This window comes from Macaca nemestrina, chromosome 2, assembly GCF_043159975.1.
Source record: "Macaca nemestrina isolate mMacNem1 chromosome 2, mMacNem.hap1, whole genome shotgun sequence".
In the NCBI taxonomy this organism is placed as follows: Eukaryota; Metazoa; Chordata; class Mammalia; order Primates; family Cercopithecidae; genus Macaca; species Macaca nemestrina.
The window spans coordinates 156,277,957-156,299,186 of NC_092126.1; the positions used below are offsets into that span (position 1 = coordinate 156,277,957).

At 47.3% G+C, this 21,230-nt stretch overlaps 1 protein-coding gene across 5 annotated transcripts in view; it reads left to right on the forward strand.

Annotated features, from left to right (window-relative positions):
* LOC105477808 (monoglyceride lipase) overlaps nt 1–21,230 on the forward strand; it is a 137,094-nt gene that overhangs the window by 81,792 nt on the left and 34,072 nt on the right. The window lies entirely within an intron of this gene.

The window sequence follows — 21,230 nt, forward strand, 5'->3', positions numbered from 1 at the left end:
AAAGCCGAGCTTGTGCTTGGATGCTGCAGAAAGCCACAAAGGGAGACATCCTTCCTCACTCCAAGGTAACTCAGTGCAGTGGTAGTGGGGGCACAAAACATGTGCTCAGTGGCCGTGGATTGAAACTGGGACCATCAGCAAACAGAAGAGAAGGAAATGGCTTTTGTTGAGGGAAACAAACTGTTCTCCAGGCCAACAAGCTGTGATCTTGGACTTTTTGCCATCTGTACATTTTTTAGAAAGCGAGAGAAGCAGAGCCCCCGTGGTCATATGCTCTTCCTTGCCCTGGAGAGGGAAGGGCGGCGTGTGGGGGTGGCACGCAGTTCTTGTCTAACACATCACCTCTCCAGCCCCTTCTACCTGTGACTTTGAGCCTCCCTTTGTTCCAGTATTCTCTGATTGGAAGGTTTTTGTTTTTGTTTTTGTTTTTTAGCATTAGTGGAATGTGTCAGCTGATGGCCAAACATAGTTTTGTAGTGGCAGCAAAAATTGATAGACATATGGCCTTTCATCTAAGGAAGTGGTTCCTTTGCTTTAATTTGTCATTTGTCTTATTTCCCTATACTTTGGTATATAGTGTCAAAGCTGGTGGAATTTCTGCTATTGGATGTCACACAAGCACAGAAAATAAACCAGGCTTTCATTAGGAAACTGTGCTTGAAACAACGATAGCTAAGTTTTTTTTAAAGCATAATCAAGTTGCAGCCTGAAGTAGGAAGGAAATATGGGGATGCTGGCATCCTCTCTCCAATAAAGGATCGAGGTTAAAGAATGGAATCTGAAAATACACAGCGATTGCAGGGGAATCTACTGAAACTGGAAGATTGTTTCTTGGCATGTAGGTGGCCACTGAGCTGGTTTTCTGTCAAATCACTTTTGGGTGCATTTGAAATGGCTCAAACAGGCTGGGTGCGGTGGCTCACGCCTGTAACCCCAACACTTTGGGAGGCCAAGGCAGGCGGATCACCTGAGGTCAGGAGTTCGAGACCAGCTCGGCCAACATGCAAAACTCCATCTCTACTAAAAATACAAAAATTAGACGGGCTTAGTGGTGGGCACCTGTAATCCCAGCTACTCGAGAGGCTGAGGTAGGAGAATCACGTCAACTTGGGAGGTGGAGGTTGCAGTGAGCCGAGATCGCGCCACTGCATGCCAGCCTGGTGACATAGCAAGAAATGGCTCAAGCAGCCCCATGGTCTCTTCCTGTAATCAGGGCTTCCAAATCCGCAGGCTGAAAGCCCAGATTACGTTCTGATCCACCGTTTGGGTCATGTATAATAGTGATATGGCTCTCTCTCTCCCCACCAAAGGTAGAGAAAACAGGTTGCCTTAAGAAAAGAAGCAAGGAGAAACACATAACTTGAGCTGCATGTTCTTCAGACCAAAACAATGCCTTCTGTAGCATGTTTTTTTGTTTGTTTGTTTTCCTTTTTGAGACAGAATCTCGCTTTGTCTCCCAGGCTGGAGTGCAGTGGGGCCATCCCAGCTCACTGCAACCTCAGCCTCCTGGGCTCAAGCGAGTCTCCTGCCTCAGCCTCCCGACTATCTGGGACTACAGGCACCCGCCACCAAGCCTGGCTGATTTTTGTATTTTTAGTAGAGGTGGGATTTCACCATGCTGGCCAGGCTGATCTTGAACTTCTGACCTCAGGTGATCCGCCCACATTGGCCTCCCAAAGTGCTGAGGTTACAGGCATGAGCCACTGCGCCGGGTCTGCTTTCTGTAACTTTTATCTGTAAACCAAGTACTATAGTAGAAAGAAGGTGGGTTTTGCCCCCTATTATATAATAAGGACATTTTTTCAAATGGTAACTCCTGTGCTGACAAGGATATGGCAAAACTCAAACTTCCATACTTTGCTGATGGCAATGAAATGTCAAGTTGAAAAGCATTTTTAGTTTTATGTATTAGGACTCATAAAAATATTGGTATCTTTTGATCTAGAAATCCCATTTTGGGAAGTTTATCTTGAGAATTCCATAGACATCTGTAAAAAGATGTTCATTTCAGTGTTATTTATAGAAGTAAAAAATCGAAGTCACTCTCAATGCTCCACAATAAGTAGTTGAGTCTTGATGTATCCCCCGATGGGATATTATGCAGTCAGTGTAAGTCATGAGTACAAATGATGCAACAATGTGCAAAAATATTCACAGATTATGTATGTGAAGTTACAAGTCAACTCTAAGCCCCCAGCATCCAACCAAGACCTGACACAAAACAGGTATTTAGGAAATGCTTGTTACATTGAAAGTGACCTGCTTGCGCGATCTTTCTGTAGCAGCCAGATAGAAAAAGGCTTTGTCTAGTGGAAGGGCTGACCTTGTCCCCACCCAGCCCCTAACGCACACCCTGGGAACCATGAGACAAGGGGATGTTGACTGAGCAAGAAGGCAAATTACACTCCCTGGCTGTTCCTGCTGGAAGGCTCGTCTGTAGCCGCTCCCCACAAACCTCTGCCCCTGTGTAACGCATGTGTTGTGGTGTCCTAGCGCGGGCCTCGTGCTGACAAAGGAGTAAGCCCACACCAGGCGGCTTTGTCTTTCCTGGGAGATGGGGTCTGGCTGGGAAGAGCCTGAGAGGGCCATGCCCCCTGGGAGCACCCAGCCTGCCCTGGCATCCAGAGCCACACTCGGGGCCACCCCACAGTCTGCTCTGGACAGGTCCACTCTCCCCCGCCAGAAAGCAGGAGGAGTGGGCATGGCCTCCAGCTGAGGTCATCACACACACCGTGTTGTATGTTTCCATTCTCATTCAGTCTGCCCCACTGTGTCTCTGGATGTCACATCCTAGGTGCTGCTGGGTATGTTTCCTGTGATGAAGAAGAACATTCTCTCCATAGAATGTAGAGGAAACACAGAGACCTGGCTGTGCTGTATCTCTTTGGACACAGCCGCGCTCAGGCACCTGGCCACAGAGAGGCTGTCACTATTCACTGTGGCCGAAGGTCCAGTGGTTAGGACTACCAGGTCAGGCTCTGTGCTCACTGGGGGTGGCCGTGGGGAGCAGCATTTTCCCTGAGGCTGGGGCCAGGCATTGGTACCTGCAGCCTGGGCCAGTCCAGCTCCGGGGAAAGCCTGCACTGCTGTGGGGGTGTTCTGCTCTCCTGGGACCTACCTGGCTGAACAGAACATTTTTCCCGTGCTGTGTTCTTGTATGAAAGCGGAGGTCCAGAATCCAGCCCTGGGAGGTCCCCACACTACGTCGGCACAGCCACATTTTGTCCTCTCCAAGCCTCACCTCCACCCTCAGCGTGGGGAGCTTTCTTTCCAGGCCAGCGTCACACCATTGGCCCTGCACTGGTGACTTCATCCTCCACCTGGCATATATTTTCATCCTGAAGTTTACGTGACTCGGACCACAGGCCACTTCCTCTGGGGTGTACCCCCTGCTGCCCTGCACAATCCCACAGAACTGGAACCTCAGGGCCCCCGGAGAGCCCCTGCCTTCCTTTCTCTTGAATTCTCCAAGCTGAAGGGTGAGGCCAGCAAACGGCCACCTAGGTCCCGGCAGTCCTCAGGGGGGTTTTTGCAAAGTCCACTCAGACTTTTTAAAACTGGAACTGATACAGACAGATACTATATGATTCCACCTACATGAAGTCCTAGGGCAGTCAAACTCATGAAGACAAAAAGTCAGTGGTGGTCGCCAGGGGGTGGGTGCAGGAAAGACAGAATTGCTGAACGAGGACCGCGTTTCAGCTGGGGAGGATGGCAGGGTTCGAAGCTGGACAGTGCTGGTAGCTGCATGTCTGTGTGAACGAGCTTCATGCCGCAAATGGTGACTTCGGACAGTGAAGACGGTCGATTTAGGTTATGCACATTTACCACAAGTTTTTAAAAAGAGAACTAGGAAATGACCTTAAAACTGGATTTCTAGCTTCTCTTGAACATTTGGAAGACTGGGCCACACTGGACCCACATTCCTGTGTGGCCTGGACCTGCCAATGCCAGGGCTTTCCCCGTCAGAGCTGCCTACCGGCTCCGCAGGCCTCTGAGCGGGCTCCCCACACACGCAAGCGGACTTGCTGTGTGTGTGTCTGGCCCCAGGCCCACACCTGCGTTTTATGAGTCTCTGTATGTGCTTCACCTAGACACTGGCCAGCATACAGCAAGCGCTTAGCAAAGGTGTGCTGGGGGCTGGCTGCGTGCACACTTGGAGGATGGTAGAAAGCATCTCCAGGAACCCCCAAAGCCTCAAAGAAGCAGCACAGTACCACTGGTCCACACCCCTGTGTGGCATTCAGTTGTCCATGTAAGAGTTCCATGAATGAAATCTCAGGCCTGCTGCTCCAACCCAAAGCCCTCCATAAGGTCACCAGCATGGCCGGTTTGCAGTATAACCTTCCAGAGCTTTCTCTCTGCTTTGATATCACGTATGAGCCACAGGAAACAGTAGTATTTTGTGGGTTTTTAAAAGCATCAGTGGTGAGCTACGTAGGCGTCATTCAGCAGTTTAAGCTTTTTCTATCCACAGTGGGTCTTGGAGGTCTTCCCAGGCCAGTTCACACAGTTCACGTTGGCAACTTATTGAAAGGAGACCAAACTAATAATACTTAATTATTTATGGTTGGCAGGAGTGGTTTGACTTTTAGTTTTTATTTCTACAACCAATATTTACTGCCCACTTATTCCTTGTCTGGTGCTGCTCCAAGCACTTTATAGCAATTATCTCAGTTAAACTCACTAACAAGCCAAAGAGGTGGGGACTTGCACTACCCTCAATTTGCAAAGGAGTCGACTGAGCCTTAAAGAAGTTGAGCCCCCTTGCCGGGCGCGGTGGCTCAAGCCTGTAATCCCAGCACTTTGGGAGGCCGAGACGGGCGGATCACGAGGTCAGGAGATCGAGACCATCCTGGCTGACACTGTGAAACCCCGTCTCTACTAAAAACTACAAAAAACTAGCCGGGCGAGGTGGCGGGCGCCTGTAGTCCCAGCTACTCGGGAGGCTGAGGCAGGAGAATGGCGTGAACCCGGGAGGCGGAGCTTGCAGTGAGCTGAGATCCGGCCACTGCACTCCAGCCTGGGTGGCAGAGCGAGACTCCGTCTCAAAAAAAAAAAAAAAAAAAAAAAAAGGAGTTGAGCCCCCTACAAGAGGCCTCCCTGTGGTGGAGCCGGATTTGATCTGAGGAAGTCTAATTCTGGGGTCTTTGCACTTAGTGGCTACTTGAGGCTTTTCTAGATTTTTCTGAGGTAGCTCCCTTGAACATGTTTTACTTTTTCAATCAGAGCAGAGACGCAGTGTGGATCATTTAAGATGCAGGCAAACTGACACAGGCATTTTCTTCATTCCACCTGGTGCCTCTTCAATACTGTCTGGTAGAATTTTCTGCGATGGTGGACATGTTCTACCTCTGCCCAACCTGTGTGGAAGTGACTGGTTGCATGTGGCCATAGAGCACTTGCAGGTAGCTGGTAAGACTACAGAACTGAGTTTTTCCATCTTTTTCATTTTAATTGATGTAAATGTAAGCACAGCTGACCTGTGCGGCTGGTACAGATTGGGACCTCTCCTTGCAGTCACACTGTCTGTTGGCATCCAGGGACTCTGTGCCCTGCTGCAGAAGCCCCCCATACCACCCTGCCACTTGGCACTCAGGAGCGCTCACTCCTGCAGGGGCTGGACTGGCCCTCTCCCCTTATGCTGGAAGCTGAGGAGTGTGCCCAGATGGCAAGGGTGCATGGAGAGGGCCAGATAATCCCTTTCTAACCTCTCTGCAGGCAGGCCCAAGGGCTGGGACCCAGGCTGCAGGGTGCTCCAGCCTGGCAGGTGGCTCCTGCCCAGGGCCTCCCTCTGTCTGTCCATGGTTGTGAGCAACCCAGGGCTGAGTGGGTGCTGAACACCGGAGGCCTGACCAGACTCCACCCCTCCACCAGCAGCATCTGGGAGGTAGAGCTGTGATTCCAGAAATAAGGCCTCCCAAGGCGTGGCTTGCTCCCGTGTTTGCTGGAGGATTCAACGAGAAAGATCTAGGTTACCATTTCCTGCTTCCAGGAACCAAGAACACTTTTTTTATTTTAAAGAGACAGGATCTTACTGTCACCCAGGCTGGAGCGCAGTGGTGAAATCATGGCTCACTGCAGCCTCAACTTCCCGGGCTTAAGCGATCCTCCCGCCTCAGCTTCCCGAATAGCTGGAACTACAGGCGTGTGCCACCACGCTCGGCTAATTTTTTGTATTTTTTGTACAGGTGGAGTTTCAGCATGTTGCCCAGGCTGGTCTCGAACTCCTGGTTTAAGCCATCCGCCCACCTTGGCCTCCCAAAGTGCTGGGATTACAGGTGTGAGCCACTGCACCCAGCCACACGAGCACTTCTTACGTTATTCTTACTTAGATAATATTACCATGTGCTATATGTGAATGCATAATTAATGCCTGTTTTAAGAAGCAGTTGATGGGCGGTCGCTCATGCCTATAATCCCGACTGAGGCAGGGGATCACCTGAGGTCAGAAGCTCGAGACTAGCCTGACCAACATGGTGAAACCCAATCTCTACTAAATACAAAAAATTAGCTGGGTATGGTGGTGCACGCCTGTAATCTCAGCTACTTGGGAGGCTGAGGCAGGAGAATTGCTTGAACCCGGAAGGCAGAGGTTGCAGTGAGCTGAGATTGTGCCATTGCACTCCAGCCTGGGCAAGAAGAGTGAAACCCTGTCTCAAAAAAAAAAAGAAGCAATTGATGATTTCACTATATCCTGGAGGTGGATAGTGATGTCCCGGAATTGCAAAAGACCCGGGCAGATGTTCCAGTGCGGAGAATACAGGGCCGCTTTGGTCTGCAGCCTCAATTTTCATAATGACCCTTATCATGGCAGTGAGCATTTATTGAGTGCTTCCTGTGTGCCCTGCTCTGTGCTAGCCACCATCCATGCCCTCCCTCACTAATCCTCACAGCACCTTCTGATGTGGGCTTGTGAGTGCCCCTTATTGCAAGTGACGAGGCTGAGCCTTCAGAAAGTGAAGTCACTGCCCGAGGTCACACAGAGGTGACCTCCACCTTACTACAGTCACACGTCAGAGGGTGCTGTGAGGATTAGTGAGCAAGGGAATGGATGGTGGCTAGCACAGAGTGGGGCAAACAGGAAGCACTCAGTAAATGCTCAGTGCTGTGATAAGGGTCATTATGGAAATTGCGGCTGCGGACCAAAGCGGCCCTGTATTCTCCTCACTGGAACATCTGCCCAGGTCATTTGTAATTGCTGGCCACCTCCAGGATACAGTGATGCTGGCCTTAGCCTCCTCATCTTCCAACTGGCGGATGGGGACTCTTCCCTCCCAGCTTGGGTTGTTATTAAACAAGAGGAGGGCCGGGCGCGGTGGCTCATGCCTGTAGTACCAGCACATTGGGAGGCTGAGGCAGGTGGATCATTTGAGGTCAGAGTTCTAGACCAGCCTGGCCAACATGGTGAAATCCTGTCTCTACTAAAAATACAAAAAATTAGCTAGGCATGGTGACATGCAATTGTGGTCCCAGCTACTCAGGAGGCTGAGGCAGGAGGATCATTGGAGCCCAGGAGGTCGAGGTTGCAGTGAGCCGAGATTACACCACTGCACTCCAGCCTGGGCGACAGAGTGAGACCCTGTCTCAAAAAATAAATATAAATAAATAAATAAATAAATAAACAAGAGGAGTAGCAGGCCCAATGGCCTGGCGTGGGGCCAGGCATACCGCAAGCCCTTAACAAATGAGACTCTTTTCTGTTTGCCTTCATAACATCTTAGCTGAATTTAAATTTGGAATAGTGCTTATTCATTCATTAAACCCCAGTGAAAGGAGCCCTTCCCCTCACCCAGCCCTGCCTGCGCAGGGATGCATGAAGCTGAAGTCTCCAGGGCAGCGGAACCATTTCTCACATGTGTTCTCTCTAGGACCAGACTCATTTACTCTTTGTGACTCATGACTCTTTCGCTGACCTAACTGCTGCCTTTTCTGGAAGCTCTGGGATCCTGACTTCAGTTGTTTTTAGTTGCATATTGCCCAGCCTTTCTAAAAGTTTCACTTCTTAATTGTTAAAAAATATAGCATCTCACATCCTGGAGTAATGAATGTCCATTTCTTTTTAAAGCAATTTGCTTTTCCTCATACAATTTTCCTTGTTTTTTTAAAGTGATACAACAATTTCAGCAGAAGTGAAACTTTGGTTGCCACGTGTCTGTACTTTTATTAGGTTTGACTGACCCTAAGCTCCAAACGATGGAACTAGCACTATTTGGGAACTTCTATAATCTCACGGAGGACAACAGATCTAACTGAATGCTTTTAAGTGAAAATAAAAAGATCTCTTCCATGTTAAACCTGGGAGTTTTTAGTGTGAAGGAACTAAGCCAAAAGATGGCTTAACGCTCGCACTCTAAGAAAGTCAGGATTCTAACTGAAGGTGCAGACCAGCTGCCCCATCTCTTTGCAGAGTTGAACAGGAGAAAATCCTTGTAAGTGGGAGAGATACAGACTAGATTTTTCAGAAGGATCTCCCCCTGGAAGGACGTAGGCACCAAGAGAATGCCAGAACTTATACATTTTTCTCCTCTGAAACTATACAAAGGGAGGGAATGGGAGAAGGCAGGGAGCGAGCGCGTGCTAGAAACCCACCTTTTGCCGGGTATGTTGTGCTGTTTCATTTATTCCCCCAACAACCTTAAGAGGAGACAGGCAGGGAGGTGACGGGAGATAACTACAATCTTGGAATTTGTGTTTCATTCCCTTGCTTTTTTATTTTATGTGTTTATCACATAAGTATGGGTCTCTAAAAATATGTATATTTGCTTTTGCTTGTTTTCTTAACATTATAAAATGGCGTCATACTTACCGCAGTCTTCCATGACTTGCTTAACACTTTGTATTTCTTTTCTAAGATTCATCAGTGCTGCTTTGTGCAGCTCTAGTTTATTTGCTTTTCGCTACTGTGTGATAATCCATTTGCCACAATGTATCCATTCTCTAGTTATGACAACTGGACTGCTGTGAACAGTCCCATTCCTGTGTCTAAGAGCTTCTCTTGGACATATATCCTGGTGTGGAATTGCTGGGTTGTAAAGTATAGAAATTCAACCTTACTGGATACCAAATTGTTCTCCCAAGGAGGTTGTACTAGTTTCTCTCCCTCCTGTTGCAACATGTATGAGTTTGGGACTTCCTTTAGATCTAAAAATGGGGACTAAGGCAATTCTTCCTTTCTGCTCCTAAAACAAAGGCTTGTTCCACTCTGGTGTTCATCAACAAATGACTTTGATTCTTCCTTTGGGTCTGAATGAGCCAAGACTCCCACATTGGACTCCTCCAGATCCATTGTGTGGTTCTTGAGACTAGAGGCCCCACAGTGATGGTCTGTCTTATTGCCCTGACCACACATTCTGCAAGATTCCTCCTTTCTGGTGCTGGCTGACCTCCTGTGGGTTGGCCAGGAATGCAGGGCAGACAGCCGAATTGTAAGGGAGGGAAGTGTCTGTCCTCTTCACAGTCAGGTGCTCCCATCTCTCCAGAGCCTCAGCTGGTGTGCCTCCTGTGACTGGCTGCCTTAGTCACCCGAGGAGAGATGACCAGGAAAATCCAGAGAGAAGGCATTTGCTGGACTGAGGGGGATAAACGGACCATGGAAAGGTGGATTGCTCCTTGGACCTCTTCACCTGGGGGCTGTCAAGTTGGGACAGAGCCAAGACAAGAGCCCTTTTTCAAACGTGTTCTTTCATCTTTTAATGGAGCTGGTTTATTTGGCAGGCTAGCAAATCCTGCAGGGCCCCTGTGCGGCCACTCTGGAGGGTCAGGGAGACACTGTGTGGCCGGCACCTGCAAAGGAGCAGGGGTGAGAAATGAGGAGAAGTGTCTGTCTGTGCAGAACCCCCAGTGGACAGCGTGTGGGCTCAGAGTTAGGGTAAATGAAGGCACAGGCACACTGCAGACCCCGATGGGAGAGGCAGTGGGCGATGTTTCCATGGTGAAATGGAATACTGGGAGCCGGGTGCCCTGGCGCCTCGTGGCAGCCCCTCCTTACTCTAGGCTGGCCTCGCTGGCATTCGTCTTTGAGCTGATGAGGGACCAGACCAGTCCCAGGTTAGCACCTGAATCCACTTTCCTGCATTTTGGATAACACATATTGTGTCTTTCCTCTGGTTATAAAAGTGAGACCTGATCAGGGTAGATTCAAGGGAAAACAGCACTGCCTCAAGGCAGCCATGGAGCCCACAGGGTTAAGGGAGCAGGCTCCAGAATTAGACTCCTTAGACCAACCCGGCTCCACCACAGGAAGGGCTCCAGCAGGGTTTTCTACTTCAGGCCTGGGCCTCCTGCTCTGCAAGGAGCACCCACTTTCCTCTGCAGGGCCGCAACACCATTCGACTGGGAGGCAGGCTGGAGGAGCTTGGCCGCCCTGCCCTCTTTACTGGGCTCTTCAGTGACTTGCTCCACATCAGCACACCCAGCCAGGTGCAGCTGCGCACCCAGCCACTCCATCCCTCTGCTCAGAGGCAAAGCTTCCCCCTCTGAACCCTGGAAGTCAGAGCGATGGCTGCATAGGGTCCTTTCTCCCCAGGGAGGCACGGAGTTGGTGGATGAAGCTTTTGACAAGACTTTTCTATAATGGTCTTGCGGAGACAGTGATATAATGAGGCCAAATTAAAAAAAAAAAAAATGCAAACATCCCTCTTGTGCCTAAAACTCTCCTCAGCCTCCCCTCTCTCCAGGCAGAGGCCAGCATCCTTACCATGGTCTCAGGCCACGTCCTCCCAAGACACTGACACCTCTCCTCCCATGCAGGGGCCTGCATCTGCCTTGCTTCCCAGGCCTCACTCTTGTTACCGGAAGGGGGTCCTTATCCAGACTCCAAGAGAGGGTTCTTGGATCTCACGCAAGAAGGAATTTAGAGGGAGTCCATAGAGTAACATGAAAGCAAGTTTATTAGGATGGTAGAGGAATAAAAGAATGGATACTCCATAGACAGAGCAGCCCTGAGGGCTGCTAGTTGCCCATTTTTATGGCTATTTCTTGATGATATGCTAAACAAGGAGTGGATTATTCATGCCTCCCCTTTTTAGACTATACTGGGTAACTTCCTGACGTTGCCATGGCGTCTGTAAACTGTCATGGCTCTGCTGAGACTGTAGCAGTGAGGACAACCAGAGGTCACTGTTGTCGCCATCTTGATTTTGGTGGGTTTTAGCCGGCTTCTTTACTGCAACCTGTTTTATCAGCGAGGTCTTTAGGACCTGTATCTTGTGCCAAGCTCCTATCTCACTCTGTAACTTAGAAAACCTCCATCATCTGGGAATGCAGCCCAGTAGGTCTAAGTCTCGTTTTATGCAGCCCCTGTTCAAGATGGAATTGCTCTGGTTCAAATGCCTCTGGTACTCTCACCCTCCTTCCACCCACCACTCCTCCCAGAACTCCCTGGGCTGGAGAAGTCACTGAACCTCCTGAGACCCAGTCATGGTGTCCGTCAGTGCACTCGGTGGCCTCATAGACATGAGGTCTCCAGTGGACATTTGCTGCCATTTGTTGTGGTTACTTCCAGGGTCAGGGTCAGCCTCTGCCCAGCCCTTCTGTTCCCATTGTATCTCACTCTTAGAAATTTGTGAAGTCTTCAAAAGAACATTTCCCAGTGGCCTCCCTGTTTGCACATCTGCAGGTGCTGGTGAGTGTAAACAACCTGTCCCTGCCTGACACGGAGCCAGACCCTTCTCAGGACTCACCTGGGGTGAGCAACTGCAGGCACATATCACCAAGAAATCCGGGCGGGCTTGTAGGGAAGATACCAGCCCTGTGTTTTCACAGTGGGTTCTTTATCTTGTTGAGAAGGCTTTTCTTTCCCTCCTCAATCTTCGTCCCCTGCTTCCTGCTGTGTTTTGCCCTGAGCTGTAAGAGTGACAACCCTGGGTCTGGAGTTCACGCCCTGTACTCAAGCCCCTTCCCTGTGGCTCACTCAATGGGGGCTGAGCTCCACCGTTTGGTCTCTCCAAGGTCAGTTTCCTTTGCTAGAAAATGGGAAAGGAATCCCTACCTCACAAGCTTGTGGGGATCAAATGAAACAAACTCTGGGAAAAGTGCTTTGTGGGTTATGAACTCTCACACAAATACCACGTGCTGTTTTTACTGCTTGTTAAAGGCTTCACCTCGCTTTCCTTATGCAAAGCTATATTTTACCAGCTTTTTCTTCTGTAAGAAAATGAATGCTAAGTAAGCCTGGTTCCCTGAAAAAAGGGAAGTGAAGTGAGAGGTCAGCTCTTCCCATTCCAGCAGTAACAGGATCACCAGCTTTCTGTAGGTTCCCGGGGGACTCTTTGCTCATGGTAATGACATGGAAAGTTATTTTCAGACAGAAATATTTTGTAGGAGACTATTTAATCATTCAACAAAGAATTATCATGAATTTATTATACTTTTCATCAAATGCAGCACTGGGGTGTTTAAGAGTACCTAGGATCTGTTTTAATTGGGTGTCGTAAGACACACAGACATGAAAATGACTGTCATGAGGGGAGAAGTTTATTCCATTAACAGGTCCCTAGAAACAGATGGCAAAGCACTCCATGCAGGGCCCTGCAGGGGAGCACTGGGCGGGTCAGGGGCCAGAGGGAGAGGGGACTGTGGGCCGGGGCTTTTATTGTGGCTTCCAAAGGGAAGAACAGGTGAGGTGCAGTGAGCAGGTTTAGGTTTGATTAGTTTGAAGAATTTCAGGGCTCTGAGATGCAGGGCTGTCCTTAATTGTCTGGTGCCTGGCCCTGAGGTGATCAGGACAGGGGGACAGTGGCCTGGAGCGGGAAAGTCTGATAAAGGTGGTTGAAGTCCCATCCACTATGGGGTGGGGCTGTCTTTCCAGGATCAGCAAGGCCTGAGATGTTAAAGCATCAAAGTATAGAAAATTTAAAAATATAGTTAATACATAGAGACACAAAACTAAAAATATCTTAAAGTCTGCAAAGCAGGGTTCTTTAAAAAAAAAAAAAAAAAAAAAAATAATAATAATAATAATAATAATAAACACCAAGAGAGCAGCCAGGCATGGTGGTGCGCGCCTGTAGCCCCAGTACTTGGGAGGCTGAGGCAGGGGATTGCTTGAGCCCAGGAGTTTGAATCCACCCCGGGCAACATAACAAGACCTTGTCTCTAAAACAAATATGTAAATACATAAATAAAACCAGGAGAAAAAGAATTCTCATTGCAGATGCAAAGCTACTTCTCAACAAACTCTGTTTCCATGGTGGTCAAGGAAACATATGCATCAGCTATAGCTAGAGTAATGGAATTGAGTTTCTTTGGTAAGTGGCCATTATGGAAACATTGCCGACAATTCATTTCAACAGACATTGATCAAACACCCACCTTCTGCTAGGCCTGTGCCAGGAACCTTAGGGAATGCACAGGTGAATAAAGTATGATCCTTGCTCTCCAAGGCAGACATGGGCACGTGCACGCTGCATTCCCTTCCTGAGTCCATGCAGACATCATTGTTCACTCAGGACTTTTTTGCGCCCCATCCAACCACACTCGCCTTAGAAGTCGCTACAGCACAGAGCAGCAGGCAGCCTCTGCCACCAACCAGGGTCATGTGGCACCCCTGCTCTCAGGACCCTCCATCTGTAGGGTGGGGGGTGGTGCTGGAGGAGGACTGTGATCAACTCACATGTGACAGGGGCAAGAAGTGCTTCAGGGGTATGAAAGGGGTATGTTGCCTTTGAACTTGCAGTAGCTTCTTCTCCAATCTGCCTGCCCACCCCAAGCTCTCCATGACCCACCTCCTCTTCCGGAAGCTGCACCTGCATTGAGGGAATTACAGTGGATGCCGTGGATGACAGGACTGAAAGGGCCTTAAAGGACTGGGGCAGGGTGAAGACATCAAGGAGAGGCTGCCCGTTCAGAGGCACAGGGCAGGAACGTGTGCGCATGCTTCAGGAACTGTGGGCAGGTAGGTGTGCATGTGGCTCAGAATGTGGCAGAGGAACCAGTAGGAGCCTTCCTGGGAGGCTGGGAATACTGGGCTGGGATGTGCAGGCTGCATTCTCAAATAGTGGGGCCTGTTGGACTACAACACCATCAGAGCAGCTTCCAGAAGAGGAGGTGGGTCATGGAGAACTTGGGGTGGGCAAGGAGATTGGAGAAGAAGCTACTGCAAGTTCAAAGGTAACAAGGGTCTCCACCCCTACCAGGATATGATGTGCAAAGAAGGAGACTGGATGTAGAAATCTAGAAGGACTTGGGGACCAATTGGATGTGGAAAGAGAATTAAAGTCAAAGATGACAGCCCTGTTTTGAGCCTGAATAATTTGGAAGGCTTACTGGGCTGTTAACTACTATGTGAAGCCCAGAAAGAGAGCCAATTATTTGCAAGCAGTCTGAGGAACTGTGGAACAGCCAGGAGAGTCTGACCATGGGTTGGCAGGGTGGATCTGTAGCTCTGGAAAGAAGCCAGAGTCAGAAACGGTTTATCCAGGAGATGCCTACATTACCATCAGAGTCAAAGCATGGGAGTGATACACTTGGACCAGGGAGAGCTCGCAGAGTGACCTGAGGCCTCCTGCACGTAACGTGTGTCAAGGGCAGGATCCTATAATGCCTCAAGAATATGGAGGCTGACTTATGAATAAGCAAACTAGCGGAGCTGAGCGGAAATCTGGAAATAGACTGGGCTTGAGTGAAAAGGGAACTTTAACACATGATAAGGATGACACTGCAATTCAGTGAAGCAGTGAAGGACTTGCTCATAAATTCTGCTGCGACAATTACGAACCATCTGCATTTTGGAACTTCCTATAGAGATGGTGGTTGCAACCACATTGTAGATACACTAAATGCCACTAAATTGGTACACTTTAACATGGTTCATTTTATGTGTGGTGAATTTTCTGAATTGAAATAAAGTCTGGTAAAAGATGGCTGTCTCTTACCTGACACCAAGACAAAATCCAAATGGGTCAAAGATTAGAATGTAAAACAATGAAACTATATCTAGAGATGGATGGTGGTGATGGCTGCACAAGAATGTGAATGTATTTAATACCACTAAACTGTACATGTAAACTGGTTAATGTTTTAGGTCATGTATATTATACTGCAAAAGAAATATAAGTCACAGAAAACATGGCTGAATTCTTTTGTAACTGCGGAGTGGGGAAGGCCTTTATCACCAAGAATCAAAATTCAGAAGCCATAAAATGAAAAGACTGATAATTTGACTATTCAAAAATAAGAATCTCAAAAGAAACCAAAAGTAAGAATTCTTCTGCTTGGCTAAATACAACGTAAACAAAGCCAAAAGACAAATGACCAACTAATGTACAAAGAGCTCCTAAATGTCAAGAAGAGATGCAAAACCCCCACAGAAAAAAATAAGCAAGGATGTGAATACTCAGTTTACTAAAAAAGAAGTAATGGCTCTTAAAATCTGAGATGTTCAACCCCACTTTGTCTCCTATCATATGAGCAAAAACCTAAATGTCAAACACACAGTCTGCTGGTCACGCCAAGAGAAAGAGACCGTCTCCGACATCTCACTCACAGAGTGAAATGCGACACTCCCACACGGAGGGGAATTTGGTAATACCTACAAAAATTGCATATGCATTTACATTTCAGCTAAGCAATCCTGCATCTAGGCACATACCCTGAAGATACACCAACATGCAGATGACATAAAATAGTCCAAGTTTATCCACTGCAGCCAAGTGTTTAATAAATAAGAGCCTGGATACAATCCAAATGTTTCCAATGAGAGAGTGCTTGAAGAAACTATGGTTCACCCCCACAGAGGCGTACTACGCAGCAGTAAGGCAGAATGGAGGCAGGTCTGGGGTCTTTGGCACAGAGTGACCTCCAGAATATGTTAAACGTGGGGGAAAAAAAAGACCTGGTAGAAATCCAGAAATAGAAAAGACTGTTTCTAGAGTAGGATATGTGGCATACTATCTTTTAACTAAGAAAGGAGGAAAAATAAGAATAGATGGGTAGATGGATAAATAGATTAGACAGAGAATAGATAGATGATAGACTAGATGGATAAATGGATGGATGGATGGATGGATGGATGGATGGATGGATGGATAAACAGGTAGTTTTCTTATTTTTGCAAAAAGAAATGATTAGAGAAAAAAACAGAAAATAATTAGAATGATTAACCCTAGGGAACGAGCGGGGAAATGGAGGAGATGGGGTAGAAGTGAGACTTCACTGGAAGAATTTTTTAATATATTTCTGACCATTGTATCAGGTAGATGTTCTCATATTTGGAAAAGAAAATTAAATTGAAAAGCAAAAAGGAAAAACCTATAATTGGAAAGAAATTTAATTTGAAATTAATGCATCTAATTATCAAATTAGTAACATAAGCACACAGAGAAAATAATTATAACCTGTTTGTAAGAATTCGAACTTCAAACTAAATACTCTGGTCATTTATTATTGAACTATATTCTAAAGACAAAAAAATGCAAAGTGATTCTAGCTTCTTGCCATAGGCTTATTATTGGTGGCAATATTGGTATTGTAATTTTGACACTATGCTACAAGTAAATATGTTAATGCTATTAGGAACCAAGATTTTCAGTGCCAAAGAAAATAGATAAAATACAAAATCATAGAAGGTAAGAGAAAACTTTAGAACATTGATTTCTACTTCTTTGTTTGTTTGTTTGTTTCTTTGTTTGTTTGACAGCCTTGCTCTGTTGCCCAGGCTGGAGCCCAGTGGCACGATCATGGCTCACTGCCGCCGTGACCTCCTGGGCTCAAACGATTCTCTCACTTCAACTTCCTGAGTATCTGGGACTACAGGTGTGCACCACCATGCTAGGCTAATTTTTTGTATTTTTTGTAGAGATGGGGTTTTGCCAAGTTGTCCAGGCTGGTCTCGAACTCCTGGGCCCAAGAGATCTGCCCATCTTGGCCTCCCAAAGTGCTGGGATTACAGGCATGAGCCACTGCGCCTAGCCAGAACATTGATTTATAGTTGAAAATATCTATATGGACACATGTTTTTTAAGAATTAAGTTTTCTTAAGTCTCACGTAAAAAAAAAAAAAAAAAAGAATTAAGTTTTCCAGCTCTGCCTAATGAAGGGTATGAAAGCAAGGGCACCTCGATTGCATTGGACACTCCTAACTTTAAATCTTGATTTTTAAACACTGAAAGGAACTGGAGCTCCCTGGAGAAATGGTTAATTCCAAGTCTGGGACAAGGAAAGTATAAGGTGAGCCTGGTACATTTGTGTTGAGGAAGAGGGGAAGTTCTTGATAATGAATGGGAACACAGGAACAAGCCAAATGACACCATGAGGGGAAACAGTCAGATACAGGATGTGGGGCATTTACTAGCCTGGCCTCTCTAAGACTAAAGAAACATAGCAAACAAATACAGCATATGAATTTTGCATCCTGGTTCTAAAACACCAGCTGTAAAATACTTGCAGACAACTGGGAAATTAGAATTTAGATTGTATATTAGATGATATTAGAGAGTTATTGCTAATTTACTTAGGCAGGAAAATGGTATTATAGTTATGAAGAGAATGTCACTAAGCATGCTGAAGTGTTTACGGTGAAATGTTATAGTACTTATGGATTATTTTTATAACACTTTTTTATTCGGAAGTACCTTCAACTTCAAAGAAAGTTTGCAAGAATAGTATAAAGAACCCCTGTAGATCCTTTACCCAGATTTGTCCATTGTTTCTTCCTTCCTTGCTTGCCTGCTTCCTTCCTTCCTTCCTCCCTCCCTCCCTCCTTTCTTTCTTGCTTTCTTTTCCTTCCTTCCTCCCTCCCTCCTTTCTTTCTTGCTTTCTTTTCCTTCCTTCCTCCCTCCCTCCTTTCTTTCTTGCTTTCTTTTCCTTCCTTCCTCCCTCCCTCCCTCCTTTCTTTCTCGCTTTCTTTTCCTTCCTTCCTTCCTCCCTCCCTCCCTCCCTCCTTTCTTTCTTGCTTTCTTTTCCTTCCTTCCTCCCTCCCTCCCTCCTTTCTTTCTCGCTTTCTTTTCCTTCCTTCCTTCCTCCCTCCCTCCCTCCCTCCTTTCTTTCTTGCTTTCTTTTCCTTCCTTCCTCCCTCCCTCCTTTCTTTCTTGCTTTCTTTTCCTTCCTTCCTCCCTCCCTCCCTCCTTTCTTTCTCGCTTTCTTTTCCTTCCTTCCTCCCTCCCTCCCTCCCTTCCTTTTCTTTCCCTCTCTCTTTCTTTCTTTTTCTTTCTTTCTGTCTTCTCTTTCTTTCACTATCTGTTTTTCCTTTTTTTTTTTTGAGATAGGGTCTCCCTTTTGTCCAGGCTGGAGTGCAGTGGTGCAAACACAGCTCACTGCAGCCCCAACCTCACAGGTTCGAGTGATCCCAAGTAGATAGGATTACAGGTGTGCACCACCATGCCACCGATGCCCAGTTAATGTTTTAAATTCTTTTTTAGCAACAGGATCTCTCGTTATATTGCCCAGGTGGGTCTTGAACTCTTGGGCTCAAGCGATCTTTCCACCCTGGCCTCCCAAAGCACTGGGACTATAAACATGAGCCACCTTGCCCAGCCTGCAACTTACTTTTACAAGATTCAGCCATTTTTATATTCATAAATGTGTATATATACAGCAAATAAAATGATAACGTATTCTTTCAGGGTTTCTGTTCATTTGAAAGTTTTGTAGTAAGAAGCTGGGGAGGAGCCCTATTTCAAACGTTGGAAGATCAGGATATAGTGTCGAGTGAACAAAGCCCCACACAGAGCAGGATCTGTTTTGTGTTTCTTTGTGTTTAGGACTGGGGTAAAAATCAGGAATTGTATTTGTATTTGCATTTGCTTATAAAGAGGCTGAGACACTAAGAGAAGAGTTTAGGGGAAGATGGGGAATTGGGTGGATGGGAGGAGGTGGGAAAGGGACCGTCAGTGTACACCTTTCATATCACTTTGATTTTGTACCATGTGAATCAAGTGTCTTTTAAGATGCAATTTTTAAATTAAAAATGAATGAATGAATGAATGAGTACAGAAATTAGCCAGGGAGGAAAACAGACAAAGACAACACAGCCAGATGAGAAGGAGGAGAGCCAAGGAAGTCCATTTCCAGGCGCACCCCATGACAAGGTCAGCAGGAGCATGTGGTGCTGAGTGAGCTCAGAAGAGGATGGGGTAAAGGCCCACTGGGGTGGACTCAGCTGAGGGTTGCATGGAGCCTCTAGGGCTGGAGAGAGAATGTAGGTGGGGAAAGGGCCATGAGTGTGAATCACCCCTTAAGTGGGAGGGGAAGAGGGAGGGAAGAGGGCGGCTTGAGGGCTGTGGATGAAGGAGGGAGGACAGGGATGTAGCTGACACGGGGAGCAGGCTGGGCTGGGAGTGGTTGGAATCAGAAAGGGGGATGCTTCCAATATAGAGGGCCGTTTTGGACTGTCCCCTTGTTTTCAAAAAAGATGAGTGATACTATGTCCCCAGGATTATTAGGTAGCATTGCAAGTTTTGGGAGCATAGAAACATACGGAAGAGATGCCCAGATGAACTTGTTTGGAGACCAAGCCTGTGGGAAGAGGGAGCCTGTCACTGGGCAGCCCTGGTGTTGCCTTGGCTCAGCGTTTGTGTGCAGCCAGGCCTCAGGCTTTAGAGTGAGGGCAGCAGCCCCTGCGGAGGAGTAGGGGCTGTGTGCAGAGAGATGTTCCACATGGATATGGGGGATCATGCCTCAAAAATTCAACACAGAATCACCATCTGACCTAGCAACACCGCTTCTGGGTATTACCCCAAAGAATTGAAAACTGGGACCTGAAGAGAGATTTGCACACCCATGTTCATGGCAGCATCATTTGCAATAACCAAAAGGTGGGAACAGCCCAAATGTCCGTCGACAGATAAATATATAAACGCAACATGGTCCATCCACAGAATGGAATATGATACAGCTTTATAAAGGAAGGAAATTCTGACATACATGACTACATGGATGCACCTTGAAGATACCGTGCTATGTGAAATAAGCCAGACACAAAAAGGACAAATATGACCTGATTCCACTCAAATGAAGTCCCTAGAGCAGTTAAATTTATAGAAGCAGAAAGTGTAATAGAGGGTGCCAGGGGTGTGGGGGAAGAGAGAGTAAGAAGAAAATGGGAGTTGGGGTTTAATAGCTAGTATGAGTTTGCCAGGGCTTCCATAATGAAGGACCCCAGACTGGGGCCTCGACAACAGACATTTATTGTCTCACAGTTCCAGAGGCTGGAAGTCCAAGATCAGGGCACCAGCAGGGTTGGTTTCTCCTGCACGCTCTCCTTGTGTGGTAGATGGCTGCCGTCTCCCTGCATCCTCACATAATCTTCCCTCTCTCTGGGTTGTAATCCCCTCTCCTTACAGGACACCAGTCATTTGGATTAGGGCCCACCCTAAGGACCTCATTTAACTTAATCACGTTTTTTAAGACCCTGTCTTCAAATAAGGTCCCATTCCAAGATCTTGGGGGTTAGAGCTTCAACATATGGATTTGGGGGACACAAGTCAACCCATATCAATTGGTGTGGAGTCTCAGCATGGGAAGGTGAAAAAGTACAGAGTTGCACAATAATGTCCTTGATGCCACTGAACTGTACATTTAAAAATGGTTCAAACAGCAAAATTTATGTTATGGATATGATAGCACAGTAAAAAGTAAAAATAAATTTTAAAAGAGAAAACTACTCAGAAGGGCAAGGAAAAGGGGAATGTTGCCGAGAGGGTAGTGGGACCCTCGGGCCCAGTGGGATGGTCAAAGAGACCATGGGATGGTGGCTGGGAAGGTGGGTGCGGGGGACGGGCCAGTGGGAAACACGGGAGCTCGGGGCCTGACAGCAGGAGGGTCTCCAAGCTGGAGGTCTGGGCAGCCTGTCAGTTCCAGGTGGTGGCCGTTATTAGTGCAGCAGCCTCCCCAGAGGTGGCAGAGGCTTAATGAGTGCTTCAGGCTCTCAGCAGGGAAGGTCTGGGCAGCCCCTCTGGCTGTGTGGTCCCAGTTCTCCAGAAGCGCTTTCTTTTTTGCAATTTTCAAACCATCACAGCTGCTTTCAGCCTGAATGTGAAGCCACAGCCAGTGAGTTGTTTCTATAGCGACTGATGTCCTTCAAAGAGGGAGAAAGTGGAGGGCCCTGAGGAAAGAACAAGGGGGTGAACAGCACAAATAGGTGACAGATTAAACCCAAGAGGGAGAGAGTGTGACCTAGTTTCACTGCAGCTTCATCGAGAGCTTTCTGGCAAGCACACCCAATGACTGCATATTATTTTATGTTCGTCATGTTATCTTCACATAAAGCTGTAAGATGAGGGGCTAAGTGT